This window comes from Phodopus roborovskii, unplaced genomic scaffold (genome assembly GCF_943737965.1).
Source record: "Phodopus roborovskii unplaced genomic scaffold, PHOROB, whole genome shotgun sequence".
NCBI classification, from domain to species: Eukaryota; Metazoa; Chordata; class Mammalia; order Rodentia; family Cricetidae; genus Phodopus; species Phodopus roborovskii.
The window spans coordinates 4,489,709-4,511,573 of record NW_026126550.1 but is presented as its reverse complement, the minus strand read 5'-3'; positions in this window follow the sequence as shown (position 1 = coordinate 4,511,573).

The following is a 21,865-nucleotide window of genomic DNA, read 5'->3' as shown; positions in this document are numbered from 1 at the left end:
ATGTATACATGCTGTGTGTGTGTGTGTGTGTGTGTACCTATACACATGAATGCATGTACTCTCCCACTCCCAGGCACATGTGTATCTTTACTGTGACTGTTCAGTTATTCCAAAAACTTAATCTTTTTTATTGGCTTGACATGTGCTTGACTTTCTAGTGAGGGAGAATGGAGCCTAGAACAGGTTGCCAACATTCCACCCCTTCAGATGTGGCCCTCTGATGATGAATATTGGATTCGAAGTCACAGGATTGTCCTCAGGAATGACCATACTATAAGGAATGGATCCTGTGTGAGTTACATGAGGGCCAAGCTGTGTGGCTTCTCTTTTGTTTACAAACTTTAAAGACATGGACTTGCTCCTAGATTGCTGTTTACCAAGAGCTGAGGGTTATATTTAGATACTCCAGTGGCATGTGGAGTCTTGAGCCAGGAGGTTAGACAGGCAGCATCATGGGCCCAATCTTATACCTCTTGAGTCAGAACTTGGGTTTTAATACCATTCTCAGGATAGATAGCCCTGTGCATAAAGTCTGGGAAGCAAAATGACTTGTAACCCATGTGACCTAAGTAGGGCTGCTGCTTCCAGTTTTGATTGTTAGGCTGATTTTGTTGAAACATTTATTGTCTCCCTTGCTGTTATCTGTAGTCTGAGCTATGGTACAAAGCACTTTACAAACCACAAAGGCACACATTTTGTCTTTCTGTGACCAAGTCACAGGATCCAAGAATATACAGACTGAGAGATGCCTCCTCTGTTCTCGGAGAGCAATGGAAATCTGGTGACCTGCTGTGCTTAGCTGACCCGGAAATAACTTTGCACTTAATTTTAATTTGCTATGGGTGGCAACAGTGTTCTTTTTCTGAATTAAAAAAAAAAAAAAAAAAAAAAAAAAAGCAGCAAGCACTCACATGGGTAAAGGGCTGCAGCTGTGATTGAATGTAGGATAAGGGCAGGCAGGACCTGCAGAGCCAGCTGCCATCTTCCTGAGCAGCAGGAGGGCATTTCCAGAGGCTGCTGAATAGGCTGTGTGTGTGTGGCGGGGGGGTGGGGGGGTGGGGGGGGTGGGGGGGTGGGGTGGGGTGGGGGGGGAGTGGGGGGGGGTGCCCTGGCCAAAGCCTGCTGCTGCCCAGGCTCCGACTCCTAGCATATCTGGGCATATTCTACACAAGGAGCTTAGGAAAGGAAAAGGATTCCTAGACAACTCTTAAGAGGCAGCTATTTATTATTTCTACAATTGGGCGTGTCAACGCTATGCTGTAAGATCCTCAGGGGCGTACTAGGGGTCTGGATCACACCTGGAACGCCCTTCTGAAATCTTCAGATTTTCCTTCACATCATGGAAAACCTGTGATCTCCTTCCAGCTCACAAATCTGCAACCCCATTCTGCAAGTCAATGCTCTTCCTTTGCACCTTCATCCTGTCCTCTGGGATTTGCGTGGGCTGTCAGGTGGCTTCAGGTTGCTGCTTGTTCCCATGGCGCCAGGTGGACAGAAGGGAAGGCTTGACTTCTCCTCCCTTTTGCGGGGGCAACATCTGTCTCTGTGTAGTTGCCCAGCTAGGAGTTGATTTACCTGTGAAGCACAACTGAAGGGTCAAGGCCCTTGTGAGACTCTGGATGAAGTGTGCACCCCTTGAGATGGGCTCCCAGCTCCTAGTGGGATCCTGGACCCTTGACCATGAGCTCCATAGACTCGGGAACCCTAGAGAGAACCCTAAGGCTGCTCATGCTAACCCTTCCCAAAGCAAACAGCCTCTGACAGGGTTCTAAGAGGTGATAGAAGAGTGGCGCCTAGAAGGATGTCAAGTTATCCCCTGTTGCCTGCCTCAACTTTCCTCTCCTGGAGTTGATGAGACTAAATGACCTTCAAGCAAGGAGCCTCATTGGTTTCCCTCCCCAGTCTCTGTGTTGCTCTGCCTTCACATGACCTCTGATATGAAGTGTCCCCATGAGTGCACCAGCCTGCCCATGTGCCACTTGTCTTAAAACATCTGCCTCCTTTTCCCTCTCTTTCAGTATGTACACTTGCTTGACTCATCTTAGTAAGTCATGTCCGGGAAATAACACCAGAGTGTCTCTAGCTGAGTCAGAATGTCAGCAAGAACCACAGGCCAGGGATATTTGCATTAGGCAAATTGACTCAAGGGCATCAGTTTATGATATGAGAAATCAGGCCAGAGGTGTTGGTGGAGCATGGAGGACGGTGGGGTTGGCTTTGTAGTTAGTTGCTTGAAAATGCATTTGCTGACCACATTTTCTGTTCATAATTAGACCTAAACCTAATCAGACTTCTGAAAGAGCTATTGCTACTCAAACTGTCTGGGTGCTGTGGCAGTTTTCTGTACTGTGGAAATGAATGTGTGCAAAGGCTCCTAGCCACTCAGACATCCTCATCCATTTGGTGCTTTCCCATGATGCTGTGTGCCTTGAGTTTTCTGTGACACTGATGCATACCCAGAGAGTCTCTGAAGCATGTGTCAACACAGGTGTTAGGCTTGGGACAGCATTTACATACTCAAGTATTCTTCAGGATAGTGGCTGCCCACTCAGTATTACCACCGTAAGTACCATGTAGATGGAATTTCTTTCCAGCTTGGTCTCGCTGCTGTTGAGCCCCAAATAAGCACACAGAGGCTTCTATTAATTATAAGCTGTTTGGCCAATGGCTCAGGCTTCTTATTGGCTAGCTCTCTCTTATTAACCCATTTCTATTTAACTATGTATGGCCATGAGGCTATGGCTTACCTGTAATGATCTGGCATGTTATTCCTTCAGTGGCTACACAGCATCTTCCTGGCAGCTTCTTTTTGCCTTTCTTTTCCTAGCATTCTCCTATTCTGGTAGCCCCGCCTGTACTTCCTGCCTGGCTACTGGCAAATTCTCATTTATTCACCATCCAATAAGAAAAACATATATTCACAGCATACATAAGGACATCCCCCATCAGTACCAGCTATTTAAACCTATAGACTTAAGTCCCCTTACCTGTGGAGGTATATGACCATACCTATCAGAAAGATGTCCCTATGTTTTAATTAGGTGGCACTGGTAAGCTCCCAGGAACAAGCCCATTCATGATGAGCAGTTGATGAGTGGAAGGTCATATTTCTTTTCCCTCCTCCTGTTCCTGGCATACTGTCCCTTTTCATTCCTCTGTCTCCCACTGATCTTTCCTCTCCAGGTCCTTGATGGGCTCGGCAGTTACAAGGAATTTCTTAGCATTTCATCAGAGATTCTAGTAGACTGATAGGGTGGTGGTATTTCCTTTCATTTTCATAACAAGATCTTGCTATGTAGTCCAGACTAGCCCCCCATATACTTTGCATTCAGGATGGCCTAGAATTCATGACCATCCTGCTTCATCCTCCCAAGCAAGGAGTGTGACTTTTCTGAAGGGATCATACAGAAGATTCTAAAACTGGCTTGGCTTGGACTAGAGAAAGAGAGAAGAGAGAGAGAGAGAGAGAGAGAGAGAGAGAGAGAGAGAGAGAGAGAGAGAAGAATGGAAGTTAAGGCCACTCAGTGATAGTGAAAAGAAAAGAAGGAGGGCATCTGGTGCAGGTGGGAGACTCAGCTGCTGCCCCAGGTCCCCAGGCTTTGTAGGCACCCCAGTTGGTCTTCTGGGGGGCACCTGGGCACCAAAATCATGGGTGGGTCCAGCCAGTTCACTTCAGTCCAAAGCATCTTTCCAGTGGGTGATCTCCAGGTAACTTCATTCCTGCATCTCAACAGATTCTTGTGGATAGCTAGCAGCCTCTGCACATGGCATGAACTTGGCCAGGAAAGAGCTGCATGTGTCCCTTGTTGTCCACTGGTAGGCACAAAAATCTTTAATAATATTTTATTTATGTATTTGAGTATGTTTCTGTGTGGGCATATGCCATGTATATACAGGTATCTGTGTACGCCATAAAAGGTGTCAGATTTCCTAGAGCTGGCAGGTGTAAGCCACACCATGTAGGTGATGGGAGGCAAACTCGGGTCTTCTAGAAGAGGATCGAGCACTCTTCACTACTCGACCCTCTCTAGGCCATATCTGTTGTTTGAATAAATACTATCCAATTGGGAGGCACAGGACCATCCAAGGGCACCTGCTCTCCAATGCCCCCCTTGTGGAGGTCTAGCATGTTGGAGTGATCCCATAAGACCTTGGTTCAGTAGAGCCCACTCCATGGAAGGTTGAAATGTGCTAGTGCTCTGAGTGTAGCCTGTTATTCTCTCTAGGACATAAACCAGTGCCTCTCTGTTTTCTTTTCTTCTTTTTCTTCTTCCTCCTCCTCCTTCGTCTCCTTCTCCTACTTCTCCTTCTCCTCCCCCTCCTTCTTTGTTTTGGTTTTCCAGACAAACAATTGTTTTAGAGCCTGTCCTTGAACTAGCTCTGTAGACCAGGATGGCCTCGAACTCACAGAGATCCATCCGCCTCTGCCTCCCGAGTGCTGGGATTAAAGGTGTGCACAACCAACACCTGTATGTTTTCTGTGAGACTGTTTGGACTCCAAAGAGACTCTGGCTTCTTTATGTCCAGTTTCATAGACATCATGATGTGTGTCCCATTGTTTCTGCACCTAAATCTTGAGAAAAGTCCTTCAGGAGCCAAAGAAGGGCAATAGATTCTGCCTAGAACCCTTTCACTGTAACTTGATGTGTCTATTAACTGTGAAGGGTTTCACCAAGGGCTTGTGGGGAGTTAGAAACTTGACATTAAAATATACACCGTGGGGAATGGGGAGAAGGGAAGAGAGTAAAACTGTCAGCATAGCTTTCTGCACAGAAACAAAGGCTCCCACAATAAACATGAACCTTCAGAAAGAGATAGAGTGTGCTCACAGAGGAGACAGAGAAGGCTGCCAAGGCTCGTGGATGAGATGAGGTAAGGATTGTAGCAGCTCAGAAGGATAAAGAGAAAGGTATTGGTATGTGTAGCTTTGGGACACAGACTCCCGTGTCTCTATTTGGTTTGGTCTAGCAGGCATGGGTTTTGGGTCAGGCTATTGTTTCTTTGGGTTTAGTTTTGTTGTTATTGTTTATTGTGTGTGTGCATGCATGTGGGCATATATACATGTCATAGCACACATTTGAAGGTCAGAGACAATGTGTAGGAATTGATTCTTTCCTCCTACTCCATTTGTTCCAGGAAATGAACTTAAGTTGTTGGGTTTAATGGCAAGTGCCTTTACTTGCTGAGACATCTCACCAGCTCTGATGATTTTGTTTGTTTTTGTTCTTGTTTGTTTTTTGCAGGGAGAGTGGTAACATGGGCTCTCACTATATAGTTCAGACTGACATTAACTTTTGCTAATCTTACTACCCCAGTCGCCTGAGTTCTAGGATTTCACCTACACACTTCCACACTTGGTATTTGTTGTAGATAAAATCTTGGACAGGCAAGAGGGAAATCATGTTACACTAAGATTCTTCTTGACCTATCAATCTGATTGGAATGAATTCCACCATTTTGAATCCCTGGCCCATGCTCTTATGCCTAGATTACCACCAGCCTAAGAACACCCTGCTCCAGCTGTAGGGTTCCCCATTATTGCGTTTTCAATCTCAAATATTCTCCAAAAACTCCTATGTTTGAATATTTGGTCCCCAGCTGGTGGCTGGGGAAGGTTTTGGAAACTTCAGTGGTGAGGTGCCACACTAGAGAAAGGGGAACCCTGTCTTGAGGTTTTAGGGATGGCTCCATTTCCTGTTTGCTCTCTTCACCCTGGGAGTGGATGCCATGTCAGCCTCCTGCTCCTTCCCTGCCATGTCATCCTGACTATGAGGTATTGTATCTTTCTAAAACTGTAAACCAACACAAACCAATTCTCATTTAAATCACTTTTGTTCAGTGTTGAGTGACAACTATTCCTGGACAGACACAACACACACATCTATCTACTCATCCAGTTAGGGAATCCACAGCAAACTAGCCTATGGATACCATCAAAGTTCAACTTGGTGAACTAGTGTGTTTTATTGGGGTTACTTACAGGAATATGGGTGAGGGGTTATTACAAGAACAAAAATGATTCAAACACAGCTGCATCGCAAGAGTCCATCCCTGCATGAGTGACAACTCACAAAAGTTGGAAATCTGACTCACATTGTGCAGCCTACAGGCAGCTCAACAGGTTGAAGAGTGTCCTTTCCAGGTGCCTCACTTGGTCCAAACCTTTTCCAGGTGGCTCAGCTGGTTTCTGCTTCTCCCAGGCAGCTGTTTGGGTCTCAGAATATTCTTTGTACGTTGGCTTATCTGAGGGTCTTTTGCAGCTCAGCTTTTCCAGGCTTTTGTAGCTCTGTGCTTATATAGTTTACTCTAGCAGGGAGGGGCCTATTGAATCTTGTGGGTTTCGGGGACTCTCTGAAACTATTTTGATTTTGTAAAGCTTACCTTTCTGCTTAAGGAGCTTCTTGGCAGGATGGAATGTTTCAATCTTGGAGGAAACTGTTGCACAACACTGGGTATTTTTGTACAGAAGTAAGAAAGTAACTAATACACATGATCTCTCTGATTCAGGGTGGTGAAGACCCAGGACCAATAGGTTCCTCCACCCAAGAAGTGCATTCCTGAAGACAGCAGCCATTTCATACTGGGATCAAGCAGGCAAGACTCAGTTCCCCCAACCTCTAGGGTTCCTCACAAAAAAGGCGGCTTGAGTCTCCAGGCTGCAGTCCCCACTCAGTGAGCCTACTTCTATTCTGCCAACAGCAATCATTTCCCCCAGACTTCAGCTACTGCTCTGTCCTGTGACTGTTAGATAATGTCAGGAAGTGGGTGCTTGAGCTGTTTTGACCAGATGAAAGGGGCCACTGTGTTACTTAGATTTCTGCCACTGTGACACGATGCCCAAGAAAATTAAAAGAGGAAAGTAAAGAAGGAAAGTTTTATTTGTTTGTTGTTTGGGCTCATGGTTTCAGAGAGCACAATCCAAAGTTCTTGGGCCCTATTACTGTGGGCCTGTGGAGAGGCGCCAGGGTGAGGAGCATGTCAGAACACAGCTGCTCACCTCAGTATATATCTGTGTAGCAAGGAGAAAGAAGTTGGGGGCTTTGGCATCCTCTTCAAGGATGTCTGCAGTGACCTAATTTCTCCCTACCAGGCCTTCTTCCTTCTTTCTGTCCCCAAAATTCTAAGAATGCCAGTAGCTCTGCAGCAAAGATTTACACATGGCAAGTCAGAGATATTGCAGATCCAAACTGCAGAGCATGGTTTCTTCTATACTCTCTCTCTCTCTCTCTCCCTCTCTCTCACACACACAGACACACAGGTGTGCAAGGCTTTTTGAGGGATTCTAAGACAGGAAAAGACAGAAGGAAGGAGGAAGAATGGTCATATGCTAGTGTACCAGTGTGGGATGGGAGGGGAGCATAGCAGAGTGCAGGAAACAGGAAGGATAGTCACAGGACTTCTTCCTCCCTGCAGTGAGCCTTCATCCCTCTCTTTTACTGATCAAGTCATAAATTAGCCAATGGACAAAGAACACAGCATGCTCATTCCAGGAATCAGGGGGCTTTCTGCAAATACCCAGAAGGCATAGAGACTTCAGAAGAGTGGGAAGCAGGAAAGGCAAAGACAGCTTTCAAGGCAGCTCTGATGTGCTTGCTTGACTGGCACATGGAAGAGAAAGCACAGGATTCCCTGTGCTATCAGCACCAGAGGGAGACTGACATGGAAGGTGAATGAGAGGCCAGGCTGGGAAAGACAGAGGAATCCAGTGTGGGATAAGAATCAGGCTCCTGCTATGGGTACTGTCCCTAGCTGACCAGAAGAGATGGGTTACCTTAAATTTGGCAAGGGATAAAGCTTTCAACTTGCCTTCTCCCATACCTGATCTTACCGCCAGCCCAACCACTTCTGTCTAGATGATTGTTCCATTCCAGGCTGTTCTAATACCTGTTTGCTAAGAACAGGGAGGACATATTTCTGTTATCTCTGTGGGGCTGTCCCTAGACCATGGGTCCTTGATCTGGGGGCTGCACTGGGGAGAGAAACATATGTTGTACTTGGTGCCAAGGATAACTCTAGCCCAAGAAGTTGGGAGACCCACGTGTCTTATCCCTGAAACAAGCTTTATTCCTGGGATGGCAGCAGGCCAACTCGAGTTACATTAACAAATGTACAAAGATGGTTTCTATGTGGGAGAAGCAGAGAATGCTCAACTCATGGCCCTGAACACCCGTCTCAGCCTGAGGGCCCTTGATGCTTTCTGTACGGCTAACTTAGTGGGGGTGACAGCATTTCAAGGGCAATTCTGGATATAAAAACCGCCATACACCATCAAGCAGGATGCAGATGCAAGGAGAATTCCCATTCAGAAAACAGCTGTGTATGGATCAGTGGCCAGGGTGGCTCACTTCCCATTGCACCAGGCTGTTTACAGCACTGAGAGTGTGGGGCTCTCTGCTTTGTGTCTTCTGAACAATTGCAAGAAGGAAATACGGAGAAAGGCTGTCACTTGGAAAAGTAAATGCTAAGTAGATGCTGGGAGATGCTGCCTCTGTGTTTCCCTGTGGGCTAAAAATTCATCCATTAATTTTCAGAACTACCAGAAACTCCTTCCGAGTACTTCCCCCAGGGGCACAGCACAAACTGCAACTTGTGTGAGGCAGCCTCATTCATCCTCGGGATGATGCTGGTCTCTGTGAATCACTGTGTCTAGTTTAGAGTTCTTTTTTTCATGTATGTACATGGTGTGGTGTGTGTGCATGTTCTCATGTGTGAGCACGTGTGTTGTGGGTGTATGTAAGCGTGTGAAGACCAAAGGTTGATCTTGGTGTCTTTCTTTATCCTTTGATGCCTCTCTATATTAAATATCAACACAGGATCTCTCACATGAACTTAAAGGTTACTGCTAAGGGTGATCTAGCTAACCTCCCAAGCACTGGGATTACAAGCAGACTGCCACAAACATCCAGCATTTATGTGGTTTCTGTGGATCCAAATTATAACCCTCATGCTTGCAGAACAAGCACTTTACCCACCCATTGATCTCTTCCTTGGGCATCTAGTTTGGACCTGTCAAAACATCTCTAATGGATACATTTTTTGGCCTTAAGTTTCTTGCTGTATGCTGGGACATCTGAACTTTAGACCCTCATCACAGACATGGAGTCCATCACAGTGTTGGATGCCCTTTGACCTCAGCTGTCTAACCAATGAGGGTGAGATGGTACAGCTGAGCAGCTTATATCCTCACATTGCCATTTGTTGTTCTGAGTCTTTGTCCCTGAGATAGACTTCTTCTCTCATTTGAGGGAACCAAACAGAAATCTGTTTATATTGTGAGATTCCCCAGGATGCATGAAATCAAGTCTCATCGAGGAGGTTTCCATTCAGGCAAAGGTGAAGACTTGATAGGGATACAATCCTTTACCATGATACCGGGATTAGAGGAAAACTAGAACCCAACACCCATCTTCTAGCATTGTCCCATCACTGAGTGTTTACCCCAGGCTTTGGCAGATGGTGTGAGCACCACATATAGTCCTTTCATGGGGGATGTCCTTCTGTAAATGTGTTTCTCTTATTGGCCACTGACTGGCCAATAGCCAGGCAGGAAGGATAGGTGGGGCTACCAGACCAGGAGAAGGCTGGAGAGAGAAAAACAGAGAGAGGCCACAGGAGACACCATATAGAGACCAGGAAGATAGGACATGCCAGGCATTCTCTGGTAAGATAAGGGCATGGAGAACTACATAGATTAGTAGTTATGGGCTAATAATTAAGACAGAGATAGCCAATAAGAAGCCAAAGCCACTAGCCAACAGTTTTATAATTAATATAGCATCTGTGTTTTTATTTTGGGCAGAGGCTGTGGGACCAGGGGGCACAGAAACCTCTATCTTCAGTTCCTTGCCTTTAAGGTGACCATTATGTGGATCCAGCATCTATAGGAGGTGGAAAGGTTTGACCTAATTCTCAGATTCCTTCCAGGCAACAGAAGATACACTTCTGTTAGAAAGTCATAGGGTTATCATCAAGCAGAGATGGAGTGTGTGTGCTTCTGGGCATTATACACTGCCCCCCCACTGCTGCATCTGCTTAGGGGACAGCCCCCTCCCTGTTAAATTCAACCTGTGTGTGCTAATGCCTGGTTATAGGCACAACAGAGACTCGTTCTATTGTTTTAGAGACCTCCAACATAAAGTGCCAAGTACCTGGACTATGCAGCTTCTTCGAATTCTCAGCACACTGCAAGTTCCTTGAGAGAAGGGACCTCAAGTCACAGCCTGCCATCTTTGTGCATGTACCAGCTTCCAGCTTCCATGTTAATGAAGGTTAAATATAAATTCTGTACATTTTAATAAAGTTTAAATATAAATGTTGCAATAGCTATTCCTTGCCAATTTTTTTGAAGTGGCATCTAGTAACACTGCCTAGATAGGGCACAATATTTGAAATATTATCTAAAATGAGTGAACAGAACACTCTGGGAAGCACAGGCATGGCACACTTCAGGTTCTGTCCACAGCACTGTCAAGGTCTCTGACAAGGGGGGAAAGTAGTAGAGGTTTGCATGACTTCAGCAGAATATTCAGTATGCTGGGAGCTCTGAACTTTGAAAAGACCCCTGTACACTCAAAAAGGCTGCCACACCATCCTTGCTTTGGGGCCAAGCATCATCCACAGCTCCGAGAATGTAAAGTTGTGCAGCCACTTTGAAAAGCAGCTTGGCCGTTTCTTAACACCACATTTGTAATCTGTCCATCCTAGGCAATGGTGTTTCCCCCAGGAGATAAGAAGATGCTTATATAAGGGTATATGCATTCAGAGACTGTGCACACATGTCCACAACAATGCTACCTGCAATAGTGAAGAGATCTGGAAACAAGTAAGTGCTGTTACATGGCGTGTCACCTTTGAGCACACTGTGTGACAGAAATGAGAAAAATAACCCCCCCAAAAAACGAAAACACACACACACACACAACACACACACACACACACACACACACACACACACACCACCACCAACAACAACAACAACAAAAGATCAGCCATGAAGTTGGATAAGGTCCGTTTCAGGATGCCATCTGAGTAATTAAAAGCTTTTCTTTCTTTCTTTCTTTCTTTCTTTTTAAAAGTCATAGTCTCAGGTAGCCCAGGCTGCCTTCAAAGCTCACTGTGTTTCCAAGAATGATCTTGAGCTTCTGATCCTCCCTGTGGTCATGTTTCTGGCAATCACTCTACCAACTGAGCTGCAGTCCTAGCCCCCCAGGTATAGTTTTACATTGATTTTGGAGTTATAGTATTCAGTATTTTGAGGAGGGAAAAACCACAGTGTTCTCATATACCCTTGACATCAGTGTTAAGCAGTTGAGCTCATCTACAGTAAACAGGCAAAGAGTATAACCCTTGGTTCAGCTCAGAATCTGTATGGTCAGACCTGCCCAAGATAAACCTCATGTATGTTCTCAAAAAATATCCAAATTGTTATTTAAAATAGTAAAAAATATAAAGGCAACAGTACAACACAAAGGAATTTTTCTAATGTCTAAACTATTCAGTCTTTGTCTTTGTGTGTTTTTCTCTTTGTTTCTCTTTTTCTGGATATAGGGTCTCTGTCTATAGCTAGCATGGCCCCAGATTCTTGATTTTGTCTCCTCTTCCCCAGCAGGCTCCCTGAGTTGAAATCTATGTGAGCAGAGCAGAGTTAGGTAATCAAGACACATATAGACTAGATTTTAGATTTTTCCTGATGTCGACAACGATCTGGTGGCAAACACCCAATAGCATGGTTATATACCCTTTTCTGTATTGGGAGAATGCACACATCTGTGAAATACATTCCAATAAGGGCGCTTCTAGGCCAAACTATATCTTCATTTAAAGAGATGTTTGGTGTTTGTTTTCTAAAAGTCATGTTCCAGAGTGCTTTGACTCCACACCTGCACCTCCACATGCAGCCAACAGTGGCCCTTACCAAATTCACCTTGGAACAAACTACAACACACCCAGTCCCTTTCATTCTGCAAGTACTTGCACAGACTTCTGAGTGCACACTTTCTTCCTGAGTGTGTGGGTTTCCATTTTTAGGAAGAAAGCCTGCCTGACTGCTGCCTGGCATCCTGGGAGCTAGAAGTCTCCCTTGCTACCTTTGTCCCTCCCCCCAATGACTTGGAGGTGCCCTCTGGCCCACCCAAGCAGGTCCACCCACTCAGAGTGCAGTGAGTGAACAGAGCTGGTCTTTCCTTGGGAATGTCTATCAGGGCTCTTGAGGCAGCTCTCTGTAGCTATAGTACAATTCTGTAGGGATATTTTTGTTGATGTTTTCTGCTCTGTGGATTAACTGTGGCTGGAGCAGAAGTTAAGTATACTTTCAAAGACCACCAGAGACCAGCAGAGATGACAAGAGAACCAGCCTAGTGATGTGTTGAAGTCCCATAGCTGCCCTGTCTGTCTTCAGGCAGATCTGCTGTGTCACAAGCTAAAGTCATTTTTCTTGGTTTAGCCCAGAACCATTGACTTACTTCCCAGTCTCTTCCTCCTCCTGTTCCTCATTCACATCTTTTTTTCCCCCTTACCCTCTTCTCACCCCTTCCTCCTCTGACCTTCCTCTTCTGTTTTTTTTTTCCTTTTCTCCTACCTATTGTTTTGAGACAGAGAGTCACTGTGGCCTCATACTAACTATCCTCTTGCCTTGGCCACACAGTTGCATTTCTGTCTGCTGCCTGATATCAACTGTCCTTCCATAGTCACTGAAAGGCCAGCTGTTGGTTTCTTATGAATAAAATCAGCCCTTGTTTCTAGTACCCTAATTAAAAGAAAGTAACAAGCTCTAGGGGAGCTAAGGGGTGCTGGAGTTGCTGCACCAATTACTGTGATTTCCACCTACTTTCTCCTCCACTGTTTGACAAGCTGAAGCCACTGAAAGGAAGCAACTATTATACCTGAAGATCCAGCCACTTGTCCCACGTGGGGGAAAGCAATGTCTGAATTCAATGAAGTCCATTGTCTCTCTAGATGAAGAGCAAGCCAGGTCAGCCAAGCAGCAAACTGCTAGCATGTGCAGGCGACCTTGGTATATTCCACCTCCACATCAAACCAGGTTGATTTAGGACCAGTTGGTGGCAGTACCAGCCAAAAGGAACATATGCAAAATGAATTAGGTGGTTAGTCTGCTCCTAAGACATCCAGGTCCCTCCCAAGTTGGATCAGTGGCCAGAAGAGGTAGCCAAGCACTTCTGAGATGAGGAATGGGTAGCCAGCTCACACTAGTAAGCCAGCAGCTCCCTTCTTCAGCAGCTGCGTCTGCCATGTGGCTATTTGTGTCAGTGCCAGGCTTGAGCAGGTTGCAAAATGGGTCCTGGATAATGTGACTCCAAGGACACTTTCCTGCAGTGACCTCATATTCTCCTTGCATTCATGCCTTTTCCAGATGGCACTGTCAGACTCATGCACACCATATACACATGTGCACATATGCACACACTTGCACACACCTGCATATTCATGCATGTGTGTAAGCTCTCAGGGTTCACTATGTAGGCCCTATATGGCCAGGTGCCCATGGAAAGAAGCATTACCTGGCTGCACCACATAGGGCCGAGTAGAAATGGCTTTTCACTCCATCTTGACCTTCTCTGGGAAGCTGCAAGGCCTGCGGATGGCCTGATCATGTTAGCTAGTTTATCTTTTCTGCTTGGGCAGGCTGGGACAGGAGCCAGGCTGACCCCTTCTGCAAGCAGCCAGACGGCAGGAGTGAGCATTATTCCTCTGCAAGACGACTTCAAGAAAATGTGCAGCTGGTGTCATTAGCCTCCTGGGGCAGAGCTGGCATCCTAACTCTCCTTCCTCCCAGGGTCCATCCTTAATGACAGCAAGGAGGGAGATATGCCCTCATCAAGACATCCAGGGAAAGAAGACTTGGGAGGAACACACAGTGAAGTCAGAGAGTGGACATGACAAGGTGTACTGTAGCTTCACTTCCTCAAGCTGAACTGGCCCAAGCAAAAGTTCCTGTCCTAATTCACAACCAAGAAATGCCTCCTGCCTTATCTCTTTTTCTGTCTCATCTTATCTCCAGGGACTCCAACTCTTTTCTCCACACTCTGGTAGACCAGGCACTCTGATGAATGACATCTCACCCATCTCTGGATTTGATCCTATACTTTAACAATATTACATAAAAAGATAAATGAAGGAGAGGAAAACATGGCCACTTTCTATTGTCCATGTCATAAAAAGAAGGTCTGGTACAGACTCATGCATAGGCATACACCATATAGGTTATGAAGCAATTCTGGGTCCCACTGCTCTATGGGAAAGCCAAAGGCAACAAGACCCTCATCATGGACCACAACAGGAAGCTCATGATTCTCACTGCAAAGCTGAGCAAGAATACATGATTCAAGAATTCGCAAGTCTCAGGGCAAAAATCTATTACTACTTTTCTGCTAAGATGATACAACATAAAATGGCCCCCCTTTATGTTTGCATGTTGGTATAGCTCTCAAACCTAAATTTATTTGTGCAGTGGATGGTGGTTATCACAGAAACTCACAACTAATCCCAGTGCAGAGAATATTTATTTGTCAGGGTAGTGATCAGTCACAAAGCATACCTATCTGTATCACACCCCTCCTAAAGCTCAGAGGCTATCTTGGAGGAGGAAATGAAAAGATACAAGAGCAAGAATTCAGGGAGGAGTAACTAAAACAATGTCTTCTGGATATGGCATGACTGTTGGATTTATGAACTCATAACAAATGTGGTTGTGATGAGGGAATGTCCTTCTGTATATATGTTTCTCTTATTGGTTGATGAATAAAACACTGACAGGCCAGTTGCCAGGCTGAAAGCATAGTGGGACTACTGAAAGGATGGAAAAATTTAGCCTAATTTTCCCTAGACTCTGCCCCCTAGCAGTGAGTAGGCAAAAGGTCATTCTTGACTGTTTACAACAGGGCAGTTTACCAACAGCACCTGTGAGTGAATGAGAACAGGAAATGAGCCATGCCACACTACCCAGAAGCCCTAGTGAAAGCAGACGTCCTGGGCAAAGCGTGGGCTTGGATAGTTCAAATTGATTGGTCCACACTGGATGCTATGAGATGATTGGTTTGTGATGCACAGGCTTTGTTGTAACACTATAAAAGCTGTCTGAACCCTGTACCCAGGGTTCCCAGTCCTCTACCCCACGTGGAGTGCACTGGAATATAAAAGACCTCATGCTTTTGTATCAAGATCGCTTCTCGTGAGTGATTTGGGGAGGCCACCTTTCCTGAGTCGGGGTGTGAGGGTCCAAGCCTTCCGCGGGTCTTTCACTACCAGACCAGGAAAAGGCTGAGAAGAGGAAGGCAGAGAGGAGCTGCCAAAGGATGCCATGTAGTGGAGGAAGGAGTAACAGGCGGAACAGAAACTTTCATCTATAGTGGCTGCCTGCACAAGACCCATAGAAGACTGAGCCAGCTAACATTTTAACATGGGAGAGGAGAGGAGATCACGGGCTTCCACCCCTGACAAAAGTGCTATTGATAAAGAATGGCTTTTTAAGGGTGTCTCATGTTAGGACAGCAATGCTCCAGTGGATAGCGGACCTAGATTTGTTATATTCACAGTATATATACATTGGACTAGCTGGGTGGGTTTTTTTTTTTTTTTTTTTTTTTTAACAAAAGAACAGGAAGTTTGGAGAGGTTAGGGAGGTTGGAGACTGACTTTGGTGTTTCATTTAGGGTGGGCTCTGTACTGGGCAGGATAGGAATGGAAAGAAGAGGCTGCCAAGAAATGAACTCAGAGGAAGAGACAAACCACAGAGGCCTGAGGGAGGAGCATTCATGCAGTGAAGATGCTTTGCCCTTGAGTGGATGACTAGATTCAGCAAATGGCCATCAGGGAACAAAGATACAATGAAACATGTAAGACAGAGCTTGGGGCACAGACCAGTGGTAGAATGCTGACCCAACTTATGTGAAGTCTAGGGTCCTTAGCAACACACACACACACACACACACACACACACACACACAGAGAGAGAGAGAGAGAGAGAGAGAGACAAGACAAGGAAGACTCATAAGGCTAAACACCACGTGTCAAGAAACGGCACCATAAACATGGTCTTAGATGGAGCAATGAGAACTTACGATGGGGGTACACTGATCTGCACCCCAGAACTCACTATTGAAATACACTCACAAAATGATCAACTATGACTTAAATATGGACATTTTGAAAGCTTTCTTTCTTCCATCCTTCCTTTGTCATTCTATTTGTGTATTTGTAATGTTAACTTAGAAAAATTAAGAGCAAGCCACTGTTAACAGACCCTTGCTGGGAGATGTGGAAGAATCTATCCATTCAGGTTCAGATGCCAGCAGACTGGAGCAATCTGAGAAGGCTTCAGTGATTCATTGGAAAGTCCTGCACTACATCTGCCTGTAGGTTTCTGTTATCAGTTTAGCAATCACCAGCAGGCAGAGCCCTGCAGTGAAATTGCACATAGCAACCCGCTTTCTGGAAATATCTGACCCAGAGACATCCCATAGATGTTGTCATGGGCTAAAAGAAGCCTAACAAACACTAGCAAACAACTTCAGCACAGTATAAGGAATTCAGGAGAGCAGGGCTCGGGGCTTGAGAATTGGGGCTTGGGGATTGGGGCTTGTGACTCAGGTCAAGCTTCCATGTGAGAAAGTTATTTTGTCTGTAGAGCAGGGTTTGTTGTGTTTCTGGATGCCTTTGTTGGAAGCCCTCCTCTGACTCTCAGATTATATGGTCCAGGTTTAGCTACTTCTTCAATTTCCTCATCCCCAGAAGGCCCCACCTTTTAAAGGCCTGTAATAGATGGATGAAAAAATCATTTCACTCAGTGAAACCGAAGGAAGTTTGGGCAGAAAGCAGAGCTCTGCTTGAATTCTCCAGTTCCTGTTGCTCCTAGGACAAGCTCTGTCCCTCATACCCAGAGCAGCCCTGGCCAGCATCTCTCTTCCTGCATGTCATGAGAATGCAGAACCTGGAGTATGACCACTGTGTCATAGTACCAAACAATTGTCCCTCCATTTTTGTGCATTTGGAGAAGAGAGAACCCAGTCCTCTGCAAAGTATTGCTGAGTTTGTGCGTCCAGGTGTTCCCATTGAGCCTCTTACCGGGGCTGGTACTGAAGGAGCAGGGAGGGGCTGGAGTAAGAATGAGATGCCACATGATGCTGGTCTGCATGTGGAAGACACATCTCTCAGCTGCCCTGGGTCCTTGTCTTTATCTACAAAATGGGGCAAGCAAGTTCCTAGAAATCTGGCTCACACAATACCAGTGAGGCTCGGGTGGTGAGCATGAACATGTCAGCGTATGCCATGGTGTTAGCGTGGCACAGCCATGTGTGGAGCCATACCTAGTGTAAGCTTAGAGCCTTTAAACACAGTTCATTCTTCTCTCTGACTCTTCAAGCTAATGACAAGTTAGAGGCGACAGGAAATGAGTCCCAAGGGGATCAGAGAAGGGACTGGTTGTGAGGCCTGGAGACAAAGGCAAGGCGTTTTTATAGTCCCAAGGAGTTGCTGACCGCAGCCCTCTTTGGTCCACTGCACAGCGGGTACAGGTCACACAACCATTACTGGTACCTTCCCAAAGGGCTCAGCTGTCTCTTCCCTCTCCACGGATGCTCTCCCCTTGGATAAGAGCAGCTTAAGCACACACTGACCTTGTCCATGTGGGGCTACTCTATCTCAGGCCTCAGGTATGTGTCTGGCTGTCTCTCTTCCTCTGTCTCTGTCTCTCTCTCTCCTCTCCTTCCCTCCCTCCATCCCTCCCACTCTCTCCTCCTTAAAGGGCATATTGCTGCTGCAAGGGGCACTGATCATTCACAGGCCAGCCTTCCCTGCAGTAGACTGCACCCAGGCTGAGAGTGAGAGTTTCAAATGTGTTCCCTCCCACGCTCTGCTTTTTAATTTCAGAGCCCCAGGCGATCTGCGTGGGGTGACAAGTGGCAGTGGCTTCCCTGATGTTGGTATTCTGAGGTCGCAATGTGGTTGCAGCCAGAAGCCCAGGGATGAAGTATGGCATTAAAATAAGAGAGATTAAAAATATGTGCCCTCCCAAGTCAGCAGAGCAGAGCCAACAGCCCCACATAAAGAAGCTGCGAGCAGGATGGTCTGGTGACTGGGAAGCAGAAGGGGGCTCACTATGGCCATCAATCGTCTCCGTGCATCAGTGGAAAGCCAGGGCTAAGGGAGGGAGGGCAGAAAGGGGGACTGGCATTGGGAGGAGAGAAGGGGGAGGGAGGCAGGGAGGGAAGGGAGTAAAGCACCTCTAGGAAGCAGAGAGAGGGATGGTCAGGTGGGTGCAGACTTAGCCAACAGAGGATGGAGGTGTTCATTTCTTTCTTATAGCACCTGAAATGGCAGGTTTCAGCCTGTGCATTTATCTCTTAAAATTGCGTTTTGCCATAAATCAAGATTTTTATGACACGCTGTCTCCCTGCCATGCCTACAGCTCTTAGTACGTCTCCCCTCTCCCCTGCCTCGTCTTTCACTCTTCTTCACCTTCCCTGTCCCTGTCACAGTCTGAGTTCGTGGGTCACCCCCAACAGCTCCCTCCTCTCCTGCTCATGCTAGAAATAGTAATTTTTCAGATGACAACTTGCTTATGTGGGGGGTCAAAGCCTATCTGCTATTGTTCTAGTTGCACTCTGTTGCTGTGACAAACACCGTGACCAAAAGCAACTTAGGGTAGGAAAGGATTTATTATTCCAGGTCACAGTCCCTCACGGAGGGAGGTCAGGGAAGATCCGAGCAGGAGCTTGAAGCAGTAATCATGGAGGAACATTTCTTGCTAGCTTGCTTGCAGGCTCAGGTTCAGTTAGCTTTCTTATCCAACCCAGGACCACCTGTCCAGGGAATGATGCCACTCACAGCGGACTTGGTCCTCACCTGTCAATTAATAATGAAGACAAAATCCCTCATAGTCATGGCTCACAGGTCAATTTTATCCAGGGAATTCCTAAATTGAAGCTCTTCCTTCAGGTGGCTCTAGGTTCTGTGGAGTTGCCAATAAAAGCTCCAAAGAATGTCTATTTGGCTTGCATGTACTAAGCCGGTGCTATGAATGAGTTTGTTTGTTGGTGTATATGAATGTGTGTGCACTTGAGAAGGGCGTGTTAAGAATGCATATTTAGTACTCAATCAATTTTCAGTCTAATGGGGTGATGGGCAACTGAGGAATTGCTAGTGTCCAGAACACACAATTTTAACATAGAGACCTAGTGAAGGACTATGAAAGGGATTGGCCTTGGACAGTTTCCCTTGCTGTGAAGTAGCGTCACTGGGGGGGGGTGTCAGGTATCTTTGGGCTGTGAAAACTCAGGGGGTGTTCCTGAAGATTGATTGCTAATTTTGTTTATTTGTTCTTTGGAAGTCCAAGCAGATCATTAAAATATCAATATTTTGGTTTCCTTATTCTCAGTGGAATAAAAAGTGGAGTATTAGCATCACAAAAAGATGCTCCCATGGTCTATCTTCTCTAATTTACATTTGTCTTGGCCAAGAAGACATGAAGTACACTAGATTAAGAACCATAGGATTGTAGTATAGTTATGGAGGCCAGCGAAGGGATGTAGGAGTGTGTGTGAATGAAAGAAAGTGTGTGTGTGTGTGTGTGTGTGTGTGTGAGAGAGAGAGAGAGAGAGAGAGAGAGAGAGAGAGAGAGAGAGAGAGAGAGAGAGAGAGAGAGAGAATGCATGAGAAAGACTGTTCACAGATCTGGGTGCTGAATTCTTGTCCTCAAGCTCTGGCATTTTCTTTGACTTAGTTTTTAGTTTCCTCATCTGCAAATCACAGAAAATAAGATGTCTTTCTGACAAGGTAATGAGAGGATGGTTGGGGCAAAAGCTGAATATGTGACAGCAGAACACAGTGGGACTTCATTGATGTCACTGCTCAAGAAGTTCAGGACTCGATCCAGTATGACTCCTCAGTCCTATGGTTGATAAATAATTTTAACCTTATGCCTGAAATGTCTAAAACTCTGCTTCCAGTTTAAACTTCCTTGCAGATGTGTGGAATGCCCTCCTGGATGGGGTACAGCTCCCCAAACTGCTAGGTCGTTCATGGACATTTCTGATTACAATGGTAAAATGCCACATAGAGCACAGGCTTAGGCAATTCCCATGATTTTATTTTTACAGTGAAGTACCAAAGGCTTAAACTCTTCATGACTAGTCCCAGTCAATTCTTAGCTCTTCATCATTCCTGACATGGAACTGAGGATAGTTCTTTATAGGAGGAGCAAATGACTGAGTGGATGCAAAAATTAGAAGATGAATGGATAGATGGGAAAGTGAATGTATGGATAGGACTATGAATAGGTGAATAGATGGATGGACTGATGTATGTATTATATATGTATTATGTATGCATACATGCATTGATAGATGCATGCATTCAGAGATGAATGGATGCATTCAAGAGCGCATGTACATATGTGTAAATTAAGAGACAGATAAACATGAATGCTTGGATTTGGCTCAAATTGCATACAAATAGAAAGTGTTTTAGGGGGTAATTTGGTTCCAAGATTCCAAGGAGAGAATCCAGATACTTGTTGGTAAGCTAGGACAGTGTGAGACCCAAGAACTACTCTCCTAATAGCAGATTTCTGGAGAGGGACCAACAGAAGTAGAAATAGTGAGGGCAAAAAAGACATTGGCAGCAGCTGTCTGTCACCACATTAGAGAAGCCTGTGCTGATTTTTATAGTTGTCACAGTTCATCCTCACTCAGTACTATTGATCATTCATCCTCACCCAGTACAAAAGGCAATTGTTTACCTCTTCTTGTTTTTAAGGTGGGATCTTGTGTGTTGTGTATCTTGCAGTAGCTTTAATCACCTGTGTATCTGAGGATGGCTTTGAACTCCAGACCTTCTTGCCTCCACATTTGAAGTGCTTTGATTCAGAGTATTTGGCATAACACCTGACTTTTTAAAAATCATTTGTAATCGTGTGTGTATGTGTATGTACGTGTGTGTATGTACGTGTGTGTGTGTGTGTGAGGGCATGTGTGTTTGTGTTCTTGTGTATGCATGTGTGGATGGTCACATGTGTTCATGTGTGTGTGCTTGTGTGTGTTCATGTGTACGTGTGTGGTCACATGTGTGCATGTGTGTGCACACATGTGTGTATATATGTGATCACATGTTCACAGCATGTTGTAGAGGTCAGCTTCAGGTCCCAGTCACAGTCATCATCTTTTACTCTGAGAAAAGATTTCTTGGTGCTCATTTCTATTACAGGAGCTGCCTGAGATCCTCTTTTCTTTGCCTCTCATCTCATGATTCAAATGCTGGGGTTGCTATCCTGTGTTATCACAGCCAGCCTTACCTGAAATCTGGAGATTTGGCAAGTGTTTCACACATTGAGGCATCTCCCTAACCCTCATGCTTGGCTTTCACTTACCTTTTATTTAATCAAGTAAAATAAGTGAGACAAAGCAAATAAAAACAAACAGAAGACAAAACCCAAAGACATATACTTGAGAGACTGAATAACATATGAGAGTCCCAGGACTCTGAGACTCCCAAAGTCATGTTAGCTGGCTTTGTGGCCACTTCCTCTGTAGAGGAAGACACTAGCAGCCAGGGTGTGCTCAAGTTTACTGCCTCTAACAGGGTCAATGGAGCTGGGTTTTGGAGAACATTGTTCCTTCAGGATAGCAGCTTTGAGATTGAGTCTGTCTGCTTGTGGGGCTGATAAAGCAAAGCCTATGAAGTCAGCTACAGAAAAGCCTCAGGCCCTTCTAAGAAGAAAGGCTGTCCTTGTTGGTCTGGGCACAGTTCTCCTCCTGCTTAGCCCCAAATGGCCTCAGGCTACTCATTCATTATCTTCACAGTGCCCTGTCCCAGTTGGTGAACTAGACAGCAGGAGAGAGTGAGGCTGACAGGG